At 41.8% G+C, this 13,009-nt stretch overlaps 1 long non-coding RNA gene across 1 annotated transcript; it reads right to left on the bottom strand.

Moving 5' to 3' along the window:
• Positions 1-2,827: 2,827 nt before the first annotated feature.
• Positions 2,828-6,915, bottom strand: LOC135633453 (uncharacterized). The gene is made up of 2 exons (XR_010495008.1): positions 5,321-6,915; positions 2,828-3,130 (listed from the first exon to the last, which is right to left on the bottom strand). It is a non-coding gene; the product is annotated as an uncharacterized LOC135633453 (long non-coding RNA).
• Positions 6,916-13,009: the final 6,094 nt, after the last annotated feature.

Here is a 13,009-nt window from a genome sequence, read left to right as displayed (position 1 = left end):
GTCTCCTAATATGACATGTCACACATATACATATTTAATATATATCTACATCGCATGCAAATATATATACATATCTAGTATGTGTATAAGCAATCACATCAGATGATCATGGACCACAACCTAATATGATTAGGCCCGAGCCAGTAGGCCTAATCACTCACATCAAGATCTATGTGTGCAACGGTGCATCTCCATGCCCTGTGATCGTCCATCTCGTCCTCGTCGGTTCCGTCGACATCTTGATGCATCTCCATGCATCACGATCATCCGTCTCGTGGGTCCCGCTATCGCATCCACGCTCCCGCTGTGCCTCCTCATGTGATTACAACTTAATCATAGGCACGCAGGCCCGACAATAAACGAGAAATATAATGGAGGTTCGCAGACCTCAATAATAATAATCATAAGTACACACATCACACGGTCCATGATCATCCGTCCACACATCATACATCACATGTATAAATAATCATCATCATGTAGGACTACTAGATAATAATAAAAATAATTATCAACTAAACCTTTTAATTAATTAATATTTTTTTGAAATCAGGGACATGTAGGGAATTTCTCAATTCCTAAGGGTATTTTCATAATTTGGACAAAAGACAGAAACTGGAATTTCTCAAGTTCCGAGGGGCAAAACTATCTTTTGCCCAGAAAACCCTAATACCCTTTCCCCTTTTCGCTGCTGCCGCCGTCGCCACCCTATCGGCGGCGGCTTGTGCGGCGGGGCGAGGGCGCTGCCCTCGCTTGCAAGCGGCACGCCCGCTGGCGACGATGCCGCTGCGGGTGGGTGCCCCCTTCGGGCGTCGCTGCATCCGCAGACGGTGCTGTACCGCCGGGCGGCCGCCCCTATGGAGGGGGTTTCGCCCGCGGGAGCAGCGGCGCCTCTACCCGTGGGCTGCCAGCCCCACCAACAACAAGCCTGCTGCAAGCAGGCCGCCGGCCGACTACTGCAGACGTAGCCCCTACGCTGCCCGCCTTCGGCTGCGCTGCACGCACGTAGATCGAGGGCAGCAACTGTTGCTGCCCTTTCTCGCTTTTGCGTCAACGATTTTAACGTTAATATTCATCCTAAACACAACACACGCAGTTCAAAACCAATCATTCGCACGAACAACCTGGCTCTGATACCACTGTTGGGAAATCATGGGGGCGATATCATATGCGCAGCGGAAGAACAAGAAAACAAAAATCCCCGATTCCCAAAAAGATGTTCGTCGTCGTGCGAAGATTGGTGCGCAAAAATCCGCAAAACACAAAACTGCGTATAGAGATTGTGTTACCTAGGGAGATCGTATATCCCTGTTTCCTTGCAGATCCTTAGGAGAGGGTGAAGGATGTCAAGCGTCCTCCTCTCTAGCGGTGATCCACATAGCAGGGTTGCGACGACCCTCCTCAAAACTCTAGGCCTACTCTGAGGTGGAGAGGGAGAGGAGAATAGGAAAGGCAAGCAAAGACTCTAGCCTATGAGGCTGTAAATCCCTCCTATTTATAGAGATCCCGTGTCAAACCCTAATGGGTCCTTCCCTAGTGGGTATTGGATCTGCATCCAATAAGACAAGGGCTCCGTCGGATATCTCATATCCGAACCTCTACTCATCGCAATGCATACCATATGTGTGTGACACTCTAGGCCCAATATCGAGCTGGTCGTGAGTCATACCTATCAGAACTCCTTCTAACTCAGCGAATTATTATCTCTGTAATAATTCACTCGACTCATCGACTACGGACGTACTAGGCCACTACGCCGTAGTCCCTAGACGATACAGGGGAATCCAATCCATTGGATATGTCTGTCCTCAGTTACCATGTACCTATAGTCCCTCATCCATCTAATATCCCAGAGACTGTATATCGAGCATGGTGCTGTCAGACCCATACGGTTTCTACTCGAGTCTCGCTCTAATCGGATTCTCTCGGAGAACTCTTTCTCTCTCAACCCGAATGACCCTGGCCAGGGATTTGTCTGAGCAAGAACACATGAGATATTCCTCTCAAGACGTCGAGACTAGATGATCCTTTGTCGACACTCAATAGCCCTCGTAAGGTCGACTACCACTCCCAATGACCAGCTGTACTAGATCTGGGACAGCCAAACCTATAAGTCTGGTATCAAAGAGTGGAGCACTCATACAGGACATCCTTGGTGTCTCATGTCTAAGGACCAGATACACCACTAGGACTACGAAATCGCTGTCTGACAATAAGGCATCATCAACCATCCAGCATCCGTAAGCGGATCAATCAGTGAACTCATTCTCCAATGAGCACTTGTACTGTATCCCTAGTGTCCCTACACGAGCAGGTATGAGACCAGCTGCATCCATCATATGGACAGGTATACAGCACACCAGTCTATCCGGTTATCACGATGTCCCTCTCGAGTAACCTATGACCGGGATTATTTAGGATATGTGTTTAAAGGTGAATCGATCTCATTATCGTGATCTCATCACGATCCGATTCCCATTGCACAAATCCAAGGACATCACAATATATATATACATTTATGCAATAGTTATAAAGTGATATACGCCAAAATATAATAAGCAAAAAGATTCTGTATCAAGTCACACGTGCCATCACTCATGTGATTGGCTTGCTGGGCACCTATGACTAGTAGAGTCCCTCGAGGCTGTCACGCCCCTCAAAATATCCATGATTTTTAAAATTTTCGTCACAGACCAATCCAGGATCCAAACTAACGTTTGAGGACACTGAAAACATTCTATTCATATTCACATCCATAAAACCTGTGCAGTTTATAATCATATATCACATCACTCGATAATTCACATTTATGGCAACCCAAGCCAACTTGACAAACATGAACAACATTTATAAATCCACAAGCTAAATAAATTATACAATCAGAACTCCAACTATTCACCACAAGTTCATATCACCATAAATTAGACTTAACATTCTGAAATTCCAAATAAGAGAGATCTCCTAACACTTGGACACAGTATATCTATTTCGGTTCATCGACAACATTTCATTATATACAAGACATACTTATACAACAATATCGTAATAACCAACCAGACTTGCCCATTATTCTGAATAGCTATCCACTGCCTCAGCCCAAATCAAACATCTCGAAGAGTGACAAGCTGACCTGAAAGATTTATATAACAACGGAGTGAGCCAAAAACGGCTCAGCAAGTGACAAAGCATATTCAGAACAAAAGGAACAGTTTCAAACGAGTAAGGTATCATAATGCAAGGCAGAATACAAGAATTCTCAAGGATACCATCTCAATAGATACCAAATCATACGTATCATGTCATTCAAAACATATTTGATCCATAACGAATGGGGCATAGAGTAATTGGAACATATCAATGGCAGATAGGACATTTCAGAACATATCAGTTCATAGCAAATGGAGCACAGAGTAATTGGAACATATCAATGGCAGATAGGACATTTCAGAACATATCTGTTCATAGCAAATGGAGCACAGAGTAATTGGAACATATCAATGGCAGATAGGACATTTCAGAACATATCAGTTCATAGCAAATGGAGCACAGAGTAATTGGAACATATCAATGGCAGATAGGACATTTCAGAACATATCTGTTCATAGCAAATGGAGCACAGAGTAATTGGAACATATCAATGGCAGATAGGACATTTCAGAACATATCAGTTCATAGCAAATGGAGCACAGAGTAATTGGAACATATCAATGGCAGATAGGACATTTCAGAACATATCAGTTCATAGCAAATGGAGCACAGAGTAATTGGAGCATATCAATGGCATATGAAATGTTCCGGAGCATATCAACGGCATATGGAACATTTCGAAGCATATCATCAGTGAATGAAGCATTTCAGAGCATATCGAAAACAAATATCGTACAGAAGCTCAAACGTCGTCTTTGACGTTGCAAACATATCAATCTTATCCAAAGCATATACAGAAACACATAACCAAAGCTCTTGATATCATATCAAACATACAGAAGGTGTAGTGGGATCTCAGTCAGAATGTGATTCATCCATTTCTGAATGACCACCTGACAAAAGTCTCCCACGTCTGGGAGCTCCATCCACCCACGTCTAGGTGAAGTCAAAGGGGCCGGCAGAGCATCGCAGGCTCTAAGCAATATCCCACAAAGCGGGACCCCACAAAGCGGGCAAATAAGCGCATACCAGAATATCCCACAAAGCGGGACCCCACAAAGCGGGCAAATCAGCGCATACCCTTTACCATTTCTGGCAAAGGTCCAGACAATCCCACAAACACCAGAGTACAAAAGGGCAGTACGAACAATAAATAGCATATATCGGAAGCACACGCGGAACAACAAACGTACATGTGCCTTTACGAGTCAAATATGATGCAAGGAACAAATCTCTCACAAATGTATTCAGATTTGGAAGCGAAATGAAAGCAAGAGCATTCAAGGATTCCAAACAATCATATATAGCTCAATTCAAATAAGAAGGTTAGATAAATTCAATGTCAAAATGAATGAACTGGAATAGGCACATATCGGGAGCAAATGCGGAACAATGGAATATACATGTGCCTATATGGGTCAATACGATATAGCATAAACGTTCCACAATGGTTTTCAAGAATGCAATAATTTTAAGGACAAGAGTATACAAGAACTCAAAGCAGTAATATAAAGCTCAATTGAATAAGAAAGCTAAAGGATATCAACTTCCAAAGGAATGAAACCAGAATATGAGAAATCGACCAAAGCTCGATTTCTGGCAGAATACAAGAGGCACATTGAACAAATGATTCAAACTATCAATCGTGCTCCAATTTACTCAGAAATAATCATTGGATAATACTTTCAGATAAGACAGGCTTCATAGGAATTGAACTGTCCAACAGAGAGAGTTACAAATAATTTGGTAAGCAAGTGTCGTAGAACAAAATCTCTGTTGGCAGAATTCATAATGTCAGATTCAACAGATAACTGGGCAGGTGTTTGGATTCCAAATCTTTCAATCCATATATCAAAGAAAGGTCTACGAGTCTAGTTTCCAATGAAATCAGTTTTGAACAAATCAGAGTTTCCAACAAAGACTTATAGGCAGCTCGGTATCAAAAGGTCAGAATCTCAAAAGTTGCACAGATTCGAATCGTTACGTTTAAACAGGAGATATAACAAATGCAAGGCTAGAACAATTCAAAGTTCCTCATATTCAAAGCAAATGTAGAGATAAAAATGGCAGTGAGGAAGATCAGGATACTTGCAATAAGACATATCAGAGCAATTATAGGAGAAACGATCAGGGAACTTGCAATAGAAAGGATCGAAACAAGTGGGAAACTTGCCTTTCAAAGATTTCGATCCGAAGATCCAAAGAAGGTGCCAGCCCAAATCCTTCTACTTTTCCTCCGTGTCCTCTCTCTGTTTCGTTTTGTGCTCCCGTTTTCTTCCTTTCTTCGCAACTACACCACGTGTCGAACATCGAGGCACAGTCACCTGCTCTCTCTTACTCTCATTCCTTCTTTTTCTTTCCCAAACGCAGCTGCCACAGCCGCCGCCGTTGCCGCTGCTACAATCGCAGCCCCTTCCACCGCACTACCTTCCTTCCTCCCTTCTCTCGCAGACTTAACTGCTGCATACGCAGTCGCTGCCGCTGCGGCTGCAATCCCGTCCGCAGCCCCTTTTTCCCCCCTTTCCTTTCCTTTCTTTCCCAGCTGCAACTGCCGCAGTCGCAGTCGCAGCCATGGCCGCAGCCACCACAACCGCAGCCTCTTCTTCCTCTGCTACTCTATTTCCTCTCCTACTTCTCTTCCAACTGCAGCTGCCACTGCCGCAGCTGCCACCCCTTCTCCTCTTCCTCTCTTCTTCCTCTCCTTCCCTTTCTCTTCTTCTTCCTTTCCTTCTCTGTTTTCCCAGCCACAGCTGCAGCTGCCATCGCCGCAGCCGCAGCCCCTTCTCCTCTTCCTCTCTTCTTCCTCTCCTTCCCTTTCTCTTCTTCTTCCTTTCCTTTTTCTCTTCCTCTTTCCCTGCCATAGCTGCAGCTGCCACAACCGCAGCCGCAGCTACTTCTTTCCTTTCTCCTCTTCCTTCTCCTTCCTTTCTTCTTCTTCTCTCCCCGCTGCAACTGCTGCAGTCGCGGCCGCAGCCACGGCCGCAATCTCTCCCTCCTCCCCTGCTCATCTTCCTCTTCTTCTTCTCTTCCAGCTGCAGCTGCCATCGCCGCAGCTGCAGCCCCTTCTTCCCCGGCATCACACACACCCTCTCCTCTGTTTCCTCTATAGGAAACAGAGGTATCACACCTCTTTCTCTTCCTCTTCTTCTTCTTCTCCTCTTCCCCTCTTCCCTTTTCCTCCCCAAGGCCACACATCTCCTCGCTGCAGCCTTGCCGCAGCTATCTTCTTCTTCTTCTTCTTCTTCTTCTTCTTCTTCTTCCCTTTTCATCCTCAACGCCCCACACATCCTCTCCTCTGTTTCCACCTGCGGGAAACAGAGGTGCTGCAGCCCTGGCTGCTGCAGCTGCCTCTCTTTTCCCTCTTCTTCTCCTTCTCTTCTTCTCCTCTTCCCTTTTCCTACCCAAAGCCACACACCTCCTCGCTGCAGCCTTGCCGCAGCTATCCTCCTCTCTTCTTCTTCTTCTTCTTCTTCTTCTTCTTCTCTTCTCCCTCTTCTTCCTCTCTTCTTCTCCCCACGCCCCACAGCTCCTCGCTGCAGCCCTCACTGCAGCCACCTCCTCTTCTTCTTCTTCTTCTCTTCTCCCTCTTCTTCCTCTCTTCTTTCTCCTCTCTTCTTTTCCCTCTTCTTCTTCTTTTCTTCACTCCTCATGCCCCACCGCTCCTCTCTGTTTCTCGAAGAAACAGAGAGTGCGTGGGAGGCGGTGGGATAAAACCGAAATTTTCGGTTTTTCTTTATTTACTTCTTTTTACAACTTAACAGTTTAGTCTTTGAAATTTCTATATTTACATATAGGTCCTCCGATTTATAAATAAATATTTATTAATAATTTTTAAAAGCGAGGGATATTACAGAGGCCATGGTGATTCGGAGGCCGAACAGGATGGGAATCACAAGGAGTTGTGATCGGCAAGAGTTGCCTACCTTTTAGGCTTAGTGTGATTGGTCGAGTCCCTCAAGGTTACACTAAGACGCTGATTGGATCCTGATCCCCACTAGAAGTCTGCCGGAGACTTCCATTTCACGTGCTGAGGGTGTCGCGTGACTCGTTAGTAAAATAGTGGGAGCATATTAAGATAAAATCCATATCTTGATAGTTTATTTCTTACAAAATCTGCATGTTATTCATTTCTGCTGCATCTTTATTTTTCAGAAAATATCGCTTTCAAATCCCTTACGTGGCATACTTGATGTCAACCGCCTCACTGGTCCAAATTATATGGATTGGCTCCGTAACTTGAGAATTGTTCTCATGGCGGAGAAAATCGTGTATGTCCTTGATATAGTGATGCCTGCGCCCGAAGAAGGGGCAAGCGAGGATGAGATCGCTCACTACGTGAAGTACATTGATGACTCCACACTTGCTCATTGCTATATGTTGGGCTCTATGACTCCTGAGTTACAGAGACAACATGAAATGATGGATGCCAGATCCATTCTCCTACATGTCCGCAAATTGTTTGAGGAACAGGGAAGGACTCAGCGATATGAGATATCCAAGAGCCTCTTCCGAGCTAGGATGACTGAGGGGACACCGGTTCAGAACCATGTCCTACAGATGATTGAGTGGATAGAGAAACTCATAGGTCTAATAATGGTCCTAGAGGATAACTTGTGTGTGGACATTGTGGTTCAGTCCCTACCAGATTCCTTTTCACAGTTCATAATGAATTTTAATATGAACAAGCTTGAGGTGACTCTCCCAGAGCTCCTCAATATGTTGAGGGAGGTAGAGAGTACTATTAAGAAAGAGAAACCAGTTCTCTACACTAGTGAGACCAAAAAGAAAAGGAAAGCAGAAAGGTCCCTTAAGAAGGGAAAGGGGAATGGCAAACCAGGTAAAGCAAAGGTTGCTAAGAAAGACCCAGGAAAGGACAAAGGCCAGTGCTTCCACTATGGTAAAGATGGGCATTGGAAGAGAAACTACAAAGAGTACCTTGTAGAGAGGGCGAAATAGAAGCTTGGAGAACCTTTAGGTACATTCATGATCAATCTCCAATTGTCAGATTTTTGTGATAGTGCATTGGTATTGGATACCAGTATTGCTTATCACATCTACAATTTATTGTAAATTCTAGCAAAGCCGAGGGGAGATTGACGAGAGGAATATTGCATAAAGATTTGTTTATGCAAGACACTACTCCACATATAATTAATGTAAGTGTCTAAGAGGAAATGAGATGAGGTGAACAGTGCATACCTATGACATTGTAGGCTAGGTCACATCCATGAAGGAATGATTCAAAAGTTGCTAAATGATGGATATCTAGATCCATTCGACTATGTGTCATATGCAACTTGTGAGCCTTGCCTTCGTGGAAAACTGATCAACTCTCCATTTAGTGAAACTGGAGAGAGAACCATTGAGTTGTTAGAACTCATACATAGTGATGTATGTGGACCCATGTCAACTCATGCCATTGGAGGTTACTCCTACTTCATTACATTTACTGATGATTTCTCAAGGTATGGATATATGTACTTAATGAAGTATAAGTCCGAGGCCTTTGAGAAATTCAGAGAGTATAAGAATGAGGTGGAGAACCAGACTGAAAAGAGTATCAAAACTCTTCGATCAGATCGAGGAGGTGAGTACTTAAGTACAGAGTTTACTTAGTTCCTCAAGGACCATGGGATATTATCCCAATGGACACCTCCTTATACACCTTAGCTCAATGGTGTCTCTGAAAGGAGAAATCGTACGTTATTAGATATGGTACGGTCCATGATGAGTTTCGCTGACCTACCCATCTCATTCTGGGGATATGCCCTAGAAACCGCAGCTTACCTTCTGAATAGAGTTCCAACTAAGTCGGTAGTGTCTACACCATATGAGATATGGAAAGGGAAGAAGCCTGATCTTAAGATTGTTAAGATTTGGGGCTGCCCTGCCCACGTTAAAAGACACAACCCCGATAAGTTAGAATCAAGGATAGAGCGATGCAAATTTATATGATACCCCAAGGAAACTTGTGGGTATTATTTCTTTCATCTCGAGGACCAAAAGGTCTTTGTAGCTGAGTAGTGTTCCTTGAGAAGGAACACATTCTTGGCGGAGATAGTGGGTGAATTATAGAGTTGAGCGAGGTTGGAGAACCAAGCTCATGCACAACTCTACAACCCGAGTCTGTTCAGGTACCTAATACACAAGTTTCAACTTTACGCAGGTCTGATAGAGTATCCCATCCTCCTGAGAGATATGTAGGACATATTAGAGGAGAGGATGTTAAGGATATTGATCCTCAGACCTACGAGGAGGCTATTATGAGTATAGACTCTAGGAAGTGGCAAGAAGCCATGAATTCTGAGATGAATTTTATGTACTCTAATAAGGTTTGGAACCTAGTTGATGCGCCCGAAGGTATTGTACCCATCGGTTGTAAGTGGATCTTTAAGAAAAAGATCGGAGTAGATGGAAAGGTAGAGACCTATAAAGTAAGGCTAGTGGCTAAGGGGTATCGTCAAAGGCAAGGTGTTGACTACGACGAAACCTTCTCACTCGTAGCAATGCTAAAATCCATCAGAATTCTATTGGCTATTGCAGCACACTATGATTATGAGATCTAACAGATGGATGTGAAAACCGCATTCCTCAATGGGAACCTCGAGGAGGAGGTGTATATGATGCAACCTAAGGGATTCGTGTCCAAGAACTGCCCAGATAATGTGTGTAGGTTGCTTAGATCCATTTATGGACTAAAACAAGCTTCCCGAAGTTGGAACATAAGATTTGATGAGGCAATTAGATCTTATGACTTCATTAAGAACGAAGATGAGCCTTGTGTGTACAGAAAAGTAAGTGGAAGCGCTATCACCTTTTTGGTGTTATATGTGGATGACATCCTCATCATTGGGAACGACGTAGGAATGCTATCCACAGTAAAGACTTGGTTATCTAGACACTTCTCCATGAAGGACTTAGGGGAAGCATCCTATATCTTGGGGATTAGAATCTATAGAGATAGATCTAAGAGGATCCTTGGCTTTTCCCAGTTGTCACGCCCCTCAAAAATAATATCGATAATATTAAAATTTTCATCACAAACTAATCCAGGATCTAAACTAACATTTGAGGACACTGAAAAATATTCTATCAAATTCATATCTATAAAACCTGCATAGTTTAAAATCTTATATCACATCACTCGATAATTCACATTTATGGTAACCCAAGCCAACTTGATAAACATGAACAACATTTATAAATCCACAAGCTAAATAAATTATACAATCAGAACTCCAACTATTCACCACAAGTTCATATCATCATAAATTAGACTTAACATTCTAAAATTCTAAATAAGAGAGATCTTCTAACACTTCTACAAAGTATATCCATTTCGGTTCATCCACAACATTTTATTACATACAAAATATGTTTATACAATAATAACATAATAAACAACAAGACTTGCCTATAATTTTGAATAGCTCTCCACTGCCTCAACCCAATTCAAAATATCTCAAAGAGTGACAACTTGACCTGAAAGATTTATATAACAACGGAGTGAGCTAAAAACAACTTAGCAAGTGACAAAGCATATTCAGAACAAAAGGAACGGCTTCAAACAAGTAAGGTATCATAATGCAAGGTAGAATACAAGAATTCTCAAAGATACCATATCATTAGATACAAAATCATATGTGTCATGTCATTCAAAACATATTTGATTCATAACAAATGGAGCACAGTGTAATTGGAGCATATCAATAGCGTACGAGATATTCCGGAGCATATCAATGGCAAATAGGACATTTTAGAACATATCAGTTCATAGCAAATGGAGCACAGAGTAATTGAAGCATATCAATAGCGTATGAAATGTTCCGGAGCATATCAATGACATATGGAACATTTCGAAGCGTAACAATAACAGATGAAACAGATAGAAGGTGAAGTGGGATTCCAAACATAATATGGTCCATCCATTTTTGAATGACCACCAAACATAATCTAGAGCATCGCAGGCTCTAAGCACATACCCTTTACCATTTCTGGCAAAGGTCCAAATAATCCCACAAACACCATAGTACAAAAGGGTATTGTGAACAATAATTTGAGACAATAGCAAATGAAGTATTTCGGAGCATATCAATGGCGTATGAAATGTTCCGGAGCATATCAATGACATGGAACATTTCAAAGCATAACAATAACAGATGGAATATTTTGGAGCATATCAATGGCGTATGAAATGTTCCGGAGCATATCAATGACATGGAACATTTCGAAGCGTAACAATAACTGATGGAATATTTCAGAGCATATCAATGGGGTATGAAATGTTTCGGAGTATATCAATAACAAATGAAACATTTTGGAACATATCAATAACAAATACCAAACAGAAACTCAAACGTCGTATTTGACGTTGCGTTCATATCATTCTTATCCAAAGCATGTACAGAAACACATAACCAAAGCTCTGGATATCATATCAAACATACAGAAGGTGTAGTGGGACCACAGATAGAATGTGATTCATCCATTTCTGAATGACCACCAAACAAAAGTCTCCCACGTTTGGGAGCTCCATCCACCCACGTCTAGGTGAAGTCAAAGGGGGCCGACAGAGCATCGCAGGCTCTATGCATAACTCCCTTTACCATTTCTGGCAAAGGTTCATAAATCCCACAAACACTAGAGTACAAAAGGGCAGTATGAACAATAAATAGCACATATCAGAAGCACACACGGAACAACAAAACGTACATGTGCCTTTACGAGTCAATACGAAGTAAGCAATAATCTTTCATGATGGTATTCAGATTCGAAAGGAAATGAAATAGGCACATATCGAAAGCAAATGGGGAAAAATGGGATGCACATGTGCCAATATGAGTCAATACGATATAGCATAAACGTTACACAATAGTTTTCAAGAATGCAAATAACTTTAAGGACAAGAGTATATAAGAATTCAAAGCAGTAATATAAAGCTCAATTGAATAAGAAAGCTAAATGATATCAATTTTCAAAAGAATAAAACCAGAATATGAGAAATTGATCAAAGCTCGATTTCTGGCAGAATACAAAAGGCACATTGAACAAATGATTCAAACTATCAATCATGCTCCAATTTACTCAAAAATATATCATTGGATTATACTTTTAGATAGGACAGGCTTCATATGAATTGAACTGTCCAATAGAGAGAGTTATAAATAATTTGGTAAACAAGGGTCGGAGAACAAAATCTTTGTTTGGCAGGATTCATAAGGTCAGATTCAACAGATAACTGGGTAGGTGTTTGGATTCCAAATCTTTCAATCCATATATCAAAAGAAAGATCTACGAGTCTAGTTTCCAATGAAATCAATTTTGAACAAATCAGAGTTTCCAACAAAGACTTATAGGCAGCTCGATATCAAAAGGTCAGAATCTCAAAAGTTGCACAGATTCGAATCTTTACGTCTAAACATGAGATATATCAAATGCAAGGCTAGAACAATTCAAAGTTCCTCATTTTCAAAGCAAATGTAGAGATAAAATTGCAATAAGGAAAGATTATGACACTTGCAATAGGAAATATTAGAAAACTTACAATACGAAGGATCAGAACACTTGCAATAGAAAGGATCGAATCATTTGCAATATAAAGGATCGAAACACTTGCAATAAAAAAATAGAACAATTATAGGAGAAACAATCGGGAACTTGCAATAGAAAGGATCGAAACATTTGCAATAGAAATGATCGAAACATTTGCAATAGAAAGGATCGAAACATTTGCAAGAGAAAAGATTAGAAAGCTTGCAATAGGAAGGATCAGAACACTTGCCTTTCAAAGATTTTGATCCGAAGATCCAAAGAAGGTGTTAGCCCAAATCCTTCTACTTTTCCTCCATGTCATCTCCCTGTT

Source organism: Musa acuminata, chromosome BXJ3-3 (assembly GCF_036884655.1).
Source record: "Musa acuminata AAA Group cultivar baxijiao chromosome BXJ3-3, Cavendish_Baxijiao_AAA, whole genome shotgun sequence".
NCBI classification, from domain to species: domain Eukaryota; kingdom Viridiplantae; phylum Streptophyta; class Magnoliopsida; order Zingiberales; family Musaceae; genus Musa; species Musa acuminata.
Note: the sequence above shows the minus strand (reverse complement) of the source record. Positions and strands in the feature narration are given on the sequence as shown.